Raw genomic sequence first — 8,495 nt, 5'->3', positions numbered from 1 at the left:
GTCCTGATGTCTACTGAAAACACGCCCATCAGTCAATTTAACAATATAGGAAACTGGACCACTCTGCTTAAGAATAACCCCAGGTAGTCACTGCTGATTATTGCTACTGCTGAAGTTTCTCACATAGACATTGTCATCCGGTTTTAACTGTCTCTCTCGCGCATGTTGATCATGTCCCTCCTTCTGTTTTTCCTGCTTTCTCTCCATTTTTGCCTTCATGTCCGGGTGCAACAGGTCCAATCTTGACTTGGGCCTACGCCCCATCAGCATCTCTGCTGGAGTGCGTGCCGTCATAGTCTGTGGCATGAGGCGGTATTTAAACAGGAAACTTGAAAGCCGGGTTCTAAGAGAATCCCCTGTAAACCGCTTCAGGCCTTCCATATAACCATATAACAATTACAGCATGGAAACAGGACATCTCGGCCCTTCTAGTTCGTGCTGAATGCTTACTCTGACCTAGTCCCACTGGGCCGCACTCAGCCCATAACCCTCCATCCCTTTCCTGTCCATATACCTATCCAATTTTACTTTAAATGACAACACCAAATCTGCCTCTACCACTTCTACTGTAAGCTCGTTCCACACAGCTACCATTCTCTGAGTAAAGAAATTCCCCCTCGTGTTACCCTTAAACTTTTGCCCCCTAACTCTCAACTCATGTCCTCTTGTTTGAATCTCCCCTACTCTCAATGGAAAAAGCCTATCCACATCAACTCTATCTATCCCCCTCATAATTTTAAATACCTCTATCAAGTTCCCTCTCAACCTTCTACGCTCCAAAGAATAAAGACCTAACTTGTTCAACCTTTCCCTGTGACTTAGGTGCTGAAACCTAGGTAACATTCTAGTAAATCTTCTCTGTACTCTCTCTATTTTGTTGACATCTTTCCTATAATTCAGTGACCAGAACTGTACGCAATACTCCAAATTCAGCCTTACCAATGCCTTGTACAATTTTAACATTACATCCCAACTCCTAAACTCAATGCTCTGATTTATAAAGACCAGCATACCAAAAGCTTTCTTCACCATCCTATCCACATGAGATTCCACCTTCAGAGAACTATGCACCATTATTCCTAGATCACTCTGTTCTACTGCATTCTTCGATGCTCTACCATTTACCATGTATGTCCTATTTGGATTATTCCTACCAAAATGTAGCACCTCACACTTATCAGCATTAAACTCCATCTGCCATCGTTCAGCCCACTCTTCTAACTGGCTTAAATCTCTCTGCAAGCTTTGAAAACCTACTTCATTATCCACAATACCACCCTAGTATCATCTGCATACTTACTAATCCAATTTACCATCCCATCATCCAGATCATTAATGTAAATGACAAACAACAATGGACCCAGTACAGATCCCTGAAGCACACCACTAGTCACTGGCCTCCAACCTGACAAACAGTTATCCACCACGACTCTCTGGCATCTCCTATCCTGTCACTGTTGAATCCATTTTACTACTTCAATATTAATACCTAATGATACCTTCTTTCACTGTCTGAACAGCCCATTCAGCCAAACCATTTGAGGCTGGGTAGAAAGGGGCCATCCGAATGTGATGAATGCCATTCTGCTGCATGAACTCACTGAATAGCTCACTGGTGAACATTGGGCCATTATCAGTGACCAGAGTGTCAGGCAACCCGTGGACTGCAAACACTTGCCTGAGTTTGTCTATGGTTGAGGGGGCTGAGATGTTGCTCATGATGTGAGCTTCCATCCATTTGGAGTGTGCATCTACTATTACAAGAAACATCTGCCCCATAAAGGGGCCAGCAAAATCCAAATGTAGCCTAGACCAGAGGTAGTCTGGCCACTCCCATGGGTGCAAAGGAGCTGGTGGTGGCATGTTCTGATTGGTCTGACATTGCGTGCATGATTTTACCTTGTTCTTCAGATCCTGATCCATTCTTGGCCACCAGACGTAGGATCTTGCAAGGCTTTTCATTCGAGACACCCCTGGATGAGTCTCATGAATTTCCTCTACAACTTGTGAATGGCCAGGGGGAGGCACAATGACCCTCGCCTCCCCAGAAAATGCAGCCATCCTGCAGACTGAGTTCTGTCTTGCGTTTGGTATAAGGCTTCAGTTCCCTTCCTTTCAAGACTCTGGGCCAACCTTGTAAAAGAAAAGTCTTGACTTGAGACAGGACTGGGTCCCTCTCTGTCCATTGCCTGATCTGGATCACCTTTACAGGTGTCTCTGACAGCCTCTCCAATGAAAACACAGTCTCTGGAGGCACATACGTAGTAACACGCATCTCAGGTAAAGGTAGTCGACAGCGCATCGGCATTTGTATTATCCCCACCTGCTCTGTGCGCTACAGTCGGCCCCCCTTATCAGCGAGGGATTGGTTCCTGGACCCCTCGCGGATACCAAAAAATGCGATGCTCAAGTCCCTTATTTAACCTGGCTCAGTGTGGTGGATATTAGGACCCGGTGGCTGAGCTCTGAATCCTCAGTGTTTCTGTTCACAAAAATAATCACAATCACGATTGAAAATAAAGTGGAAATAATAAAGCGATTGGAAAGAGGTGAAGCACCATCGGTCATTGGAAAAGCATTAGGCTACAGTCGGTCAACGATTGGAACAATTTTAAAGGATAAAGTGAGCAAGGCCCTTCCCCAAGGAAAGCCTCAATTATTACTAAGCAATGCAGTGGTTTAATTATTGGGTTTTGGGTTTTTAATCCTCCACATCAACCAGGCATGGAAGGAGAGCGTGCTCGGAAATGGTCTGTCACTGGATCGAACTCAGCAACTTCCTGAGCCCGGTGCTGAAACATACGTTCTTAAGTGTTTTATATGCATAGAAAGGTAAAATATATACTATATACTAAGACAAATGTTTGACTGATGACAAATAATACTGGATGTACCTGTTCTGACTTACATAGTAAGAGGACTTATGATTTTTTTGATCCCGATCCATGGTAACCTGCGCACATCCTTCTGTATACTTTAAATCATCTCTAGATTACTTATGATACCTAATAAAATGTAAATGCTATGTAAACTAGTTGTTATGCTGCATTGTTTAGGGAATAATGACAAGAAAAAAAGTCTGTACATGCTAGAACAACAAGTGCTGGAAGAGCAGTTCTGGGTTTTCTCGATTCGCGGTTGGTTGAATTCGCGCATGCGGAACTTGTGGATAAGGAGGGCCGACTGTATAGTATACTGATAGGCTAACAATGTGAGAGCCCAACGCTGTATCCTGGCTGAGGCTAGCGGTGGGATGCATCTGGTCTCACTAACAAGGCTCATCAGTGGTTTATGGTCTGTATAAATTGTGAATGCACATCCATAGAGGTACTGATGAAAACGTTTGACCACAAAAACAATGGCCTGACCTTCTTTGTCTAGCTGTGAATATCCCTTCTCAGCAGCCGTCAGGGTACGTGAAGCAAAACCAATAGGCTTCTCTGACCAGTACTCCATTACGTGTGAGAGAACTGCCCCGAATCCATAGGGCGAAGCGTCACATAAAAGGGTGATCTCCTTGTTTAGGTCATAGTGAACAATCAGCTTTGCTGAGTATAGGAGTTCTTTCACTTCCTTGAAAGCTTCCTTCTGCTCTTCACCCCACTGCCACTTAGTGTCATTGTGAAGCAGCTTATACAGTGGGGCCAAAACCTTTGAGAGGTCAGGAAGAAATTTGCCATAATAATTCACCATGCCCAAAGATGATCCAAGTTCAGTGACGCTCTTGGGGCTTAGGGTTTCCTTGATAGCTCTCACTTGGTCCTTCACTGGGCAAAGCCCCTCAGCTTGTGGTGAACTAGATATACCTGTCTGGACTGCTCCTGTGGCTCCTCCCACAGACCCCTGTATAAAGGCGACTGTGGCCTGTTGCTCTGCCTCATTCCCCAGGATGTAGTGTTGTTCATTCTTCCAGTCAATAAAAGCCGATACCTCGCTTCCTACGTCTCAGCGTGAGTTATTGATGGTGCTTCACAGCTGTAATCTTGTGTCCTAGGTAGGTTACACTCGGAGCCAGGAACACACATTTTCCATATTTCAATCGCAGCCCTGCATCTGAAAGCCTCTTCAGCACCTGTTCTGTTAACCCTAAGTTATCCGTGGCTCCTGTGATCAAAATATCATCAAGATACACTGCTACGTGCCAAAACCCCCTGCAGCAAAGAGTCCATTGTCCTTTGGAAAATGGTGGGGCTAGATGCCACTGCAAACACCAGGCGATTGTATTTGAATAATCCCTTGATACTCCTTTGAATCCTCATCGAGCAGCTGCTGTTGGTAGGAGTGGCTTGTGTCCAGCTTTGTGAACAGCTTACCCCCTGATAGGGTTGCAAACAGGTCATTCACCTGTGGCAATGGGTACTCCTCCAGCTTAGAAACCCGATTTACCATAAGCATGCAGTCCCCACATATCCTCACCATTTTATCTGCCTTCAAAACTGGAACAATAGGAGCCGCCCACCTTGAAAACTGGACGGGCTCAATAATGCCCAGCCCCTGTAAATGTTCCAGCTCCTCCTCAATTTTGCCTTTCATGGCATAGGGCACTGACCTGGGCTTAAAAAAAAGTAGTGTAGCCTCGGGGTCGACATAGAGTTTCACGGTCACGCCCTTCAGTGTGCCCAGCTTGTTCCTGAAAACATCACTATACCACTGCAGAATGTCCTCCGTCGTGTGTGCATACTTAATTTCATGCTAGTTGAGCCGGATTTTGCGAAGCCAATTGCGGCCCAAAAGACTGGGCCCACTGCCCTTAACTATTACCAGCCTGGCTTCAGCCTTCTGACCCCTAGCTGAAATATCCACATATAACACCCCTAAATGAGGTACGGGCTGCCCTGTATAGGTCCGAGTTTGAGCTTTGATGGTCTGATGGGAGGCAGGTTGGATCCCCAACTCCTCCTGTAGGTCTCCTCACTAATGACCGATGCAGTAACCCCTGAATCAATCTCAAACTTATTGTCCTTTCTCCTGTCAGTAACTGTGGCATAATATTGTTTCAGGTGGTTCCTCATCCATTTCCACCCCAAACATGTTGTAGGCACACACTGCCTCCTCGTCTGCTTTTTCTAGGTGGTGTGTGGCTGCCCGAGTCTGTTGAGCTTTCTCCTGCCCAGGCTTAACCTTACCCTTTAAACTCCTGCACTTTTTAGTTCAGGAGGGTTCAGAGAAGATTCACTAGAATGATTCCAGGAATGAGAGGGTTAACATATGAGGAACGTTTGACCACTCTTGGACTGTACTCCTTGGAGTTTAGAAGAATGAGGGGGGGACCTCATAGAAACATTTCAAATGTTGAAAGGCATGGACAGAGTGGATGTGGCAAAGTTGTTTCCCCATGGTGGGGGAGTCTAGTATGAGGGGGCATGACTTAAGGATTGAAGGGTGCCCATTCAGAACAAAGATGAGAAGAATTTTTTTTAGCCAGAGGGTGGTGAATCTGTGGAATTTGTTGCCACGGGCGGCAGTGGAGGTCAAGTCATTGGGTGTATTTAAGGCAGAGATTGATAGGTATCTGAGTAGCCAGGGCATCAAAGGTTATGGTGAGAAGGTGGGGGAGGGGGACTAAATGGGAGAATGGATCAGCTCATGATAAAATGGCGGAGCAGACTCGATGGGCTGAATGGCCGACTTCTGCTCCTTTGTCTTATGGTCTTTTTAGCCAAATGTCCCTTTTTGCTGCAAGTATGGCAGACAGTATCTTTGAATTTGTAAACATTTGCATAGTGCGTCCCTCCACACCGAAAACATTCCATCAGCTTTGCCTGTTTACCAGTCTCCCCCCCCCCCCCCCCCCCCCCCCGACTTAGTGCACTGCCGCCGACTGCGACCTGCCCCATGTCCTTTTTGGCTATCCTTAACATTATTAGCAGCCATCTCCATGCCTTGGGCAATCTCTAAGGCTTTCTTGAAAGTCAACGGTGGGGTTTTCCCCAACAAGTGGAGTTGTACGGTGTTATTATTAATGCCGCATATTAATCTATCACGCAGCAAATCATCCAACACGGCTCCGAAATCACAATGCTCTGACAGCTACCAAAGCTCGGCCACAAAATTAGCCACAGACTGACCTGACTGTGAAACTTGAACCATTGGACTATCACCGAAGGTTTCGGATTGTGGTGGTTCCCCACGAGCTTAACCAGTTCGTTATATGTAATTTCTCCTGGTTTCCGCGGCGTGACTAAGTTCCTTATCAGCTTGTAAGTCTTTGCCCCCCACACACTCAGGAGAATAGAGCGCTTCTTAACCTCCTCAGTAATTACATTAGCATAGAAAAAGTGTCCCAACCTTTCTTCATACTCCAGCCAGTCCTTGGTTCACTCCAGAAATTCATCGAAAGTCCTGAACGCAAGGCTCCTCGTTCGTGCACAGCTCATGTTCGAAACATGCCAACACCGTCCACAAAACCATTTCACCTCGTCGCCAAAAATATATGGTATCTTCTAATTACAGAAGGGTCACTTGACAATATTATGGCCAAAAGAACATCTTTATCTGGGATGACAAATGATATTTACAATACAGAAGCTTTCAGATACCTTGAGCGGTATGGGTGGTGGAACTATATACAATGCACACCGGAAATAAAACCCTGCTGACCCCAGAACCAGCCTTTTGTTACCAACAGCTTCCCCATTAGTATTAACTTACTTTTAATAATACTCACATTTGATGCACCATCAATAACTCACGCCGAGACTTAGGAAGTGAGATATCGGCTTTTATTGACTGAAGAACAACACTACATCCTGGGGGAAATGAGGGAGAGCAGCAGGCCACAGTCGCCTTTATACAGGGGTCTGTGGGAGGAGCCACAGGGGCAGTCAGCAGGGTCTTGGGAGGAGCCACAGGAGCAGTCAGACAGGTATATCTAGTTCACTACAACATTACAACACTTATCCCCCATTACTACCTCTCCAGTATGAAGTACCACTTAAGCGCCTTTTAAATGTAGGGCTCTCAGTACCAGTAATTGTGATGTTAACTGTTCAGGCTAACAAAATGGCTTCTCTGTATTGTTATAATGAAATGGCTTCTCTGTAATGTTATTTAATGTTGTAATGGGTTTCTGTGTCCGGAATGTTTGGGTTATGACTGCAGATAAGGGGGAAACTAACCAATGGAGAATTGTTATGCTATCTTGTATGTGTAAGCTGAGTGGGAGTTCATGGTCTTTTTTGGGAGGCGAGCGAGGAGGATGGATGTGTGAGAAGTGGACAGTGGTTTCAAGGTGGCAGGTACTGAACGTCGGCGGTTCGGACGGTGGCTGAAGGCTCGGAAGGTCGTTGTGGATGGAACCGGAGGCGTGAGCTCCAACGTATTAAAATATTATGTGCACAAACTGATAAACTTACTGGTTTGGTGCATAGTGAAGGCAACCTAGCAAATTGTCAGGATGGAGCTCCCAGAACTGGACACCATCTATTCCAGCAGACTCAGGAGGAAAGCAATCAGCATAACCAGAGACACCACACACCCCGGCCACCCCCTGTTTAACCCGCTGCCATCCAGCAAAAGGTTCAGCACACTAAAACAGAACAAATAGACTGAGGAACAGCTTCTACCCCAGAACTGTGGCCTCCATCACACCACTCCCACAGAGCAATGACTGAAACTGTGAACACATGCACACACAAGGACTCAAATACTTGCACAAATGGCACTTTGTGCATTACTATGATATTCTGGTGCTGCTGCTACTTATCTATTTAATACTGTTTTTTTAACTGTCTTGTTTTTAATCTACCACTTTATTTAATTGCCTGAGAGGAAGCTAAACCGAGTTTCATTATACCTATGTATAATGACAATAATGACAATTCAATTCAGGTTATCTGTTTCTATTAACCCATCACTAAGAAATAACTATAAAGTTGCAATTATTTACTCGCCTTTGGTGTATTGTCTGATATTTGTATTGCGAGCGTGTACTGGGGGGGGGGGGGCGTAACACCGTATTTACACTGAAGTATTACACTATTAGCGGGGCGATGGTGGTTCACCCTAGGCGAACGGGGGTAAATTGGGGGCACAGATGCTACATAAAATTAATAATTGCTTTCGATTCCATTACCTCTTCAGACAATTATGTTTGTGTAAATCAGAATTCCTCAGATCCCAGTTAAGACTCCCCCTAACCTTAAACCTCTGCTGTTTGATTTTTATGACTTTTTTCTATCCGTACCACGAAGAAGAAATATTCTATCTATCCTATCCATGCCTCTATCAGCCACTCTTCTTCGCTCAAGGGAAAACACAGGCTCCCTATCCGATCTCTCCCCATAAATGGCAATCCAGACCTCACTCTTTATAAATGAGAGAATATTTGCAGATGCTGGAAATCTAAGCAACACACATAAAATGCTGAAGAAACTCAGCAGGCCAGGCAGCATGTATGGAATGGAGTACAGTCGACGTTTTGGGCCGAAACCCTTCGATACGTCTACTGTACTCTTGTCCATAGATACTGCCTGGGCTGCTGAGCTCCTCCAGCA

This window comes from Hemitrygon akajei, chromosome 1 (genome assembly GCF_048418815.1).
Source record: "Hemitrygon akajei chromosome 1, sHemAka1.3, whole genome shotgun sequence".
Lineage (NCBI taxonomy): Eukaryota > Metazoa > Chordata > Chondrichthyes > Myliobatiformes > Dasyatidae > Hemitrygon > Hemitrygon akajei.
The sequence above is the reverse complement of the archived record's forward strand: the minus strand, read 5'-3'. Positions refer to the sequence as shown.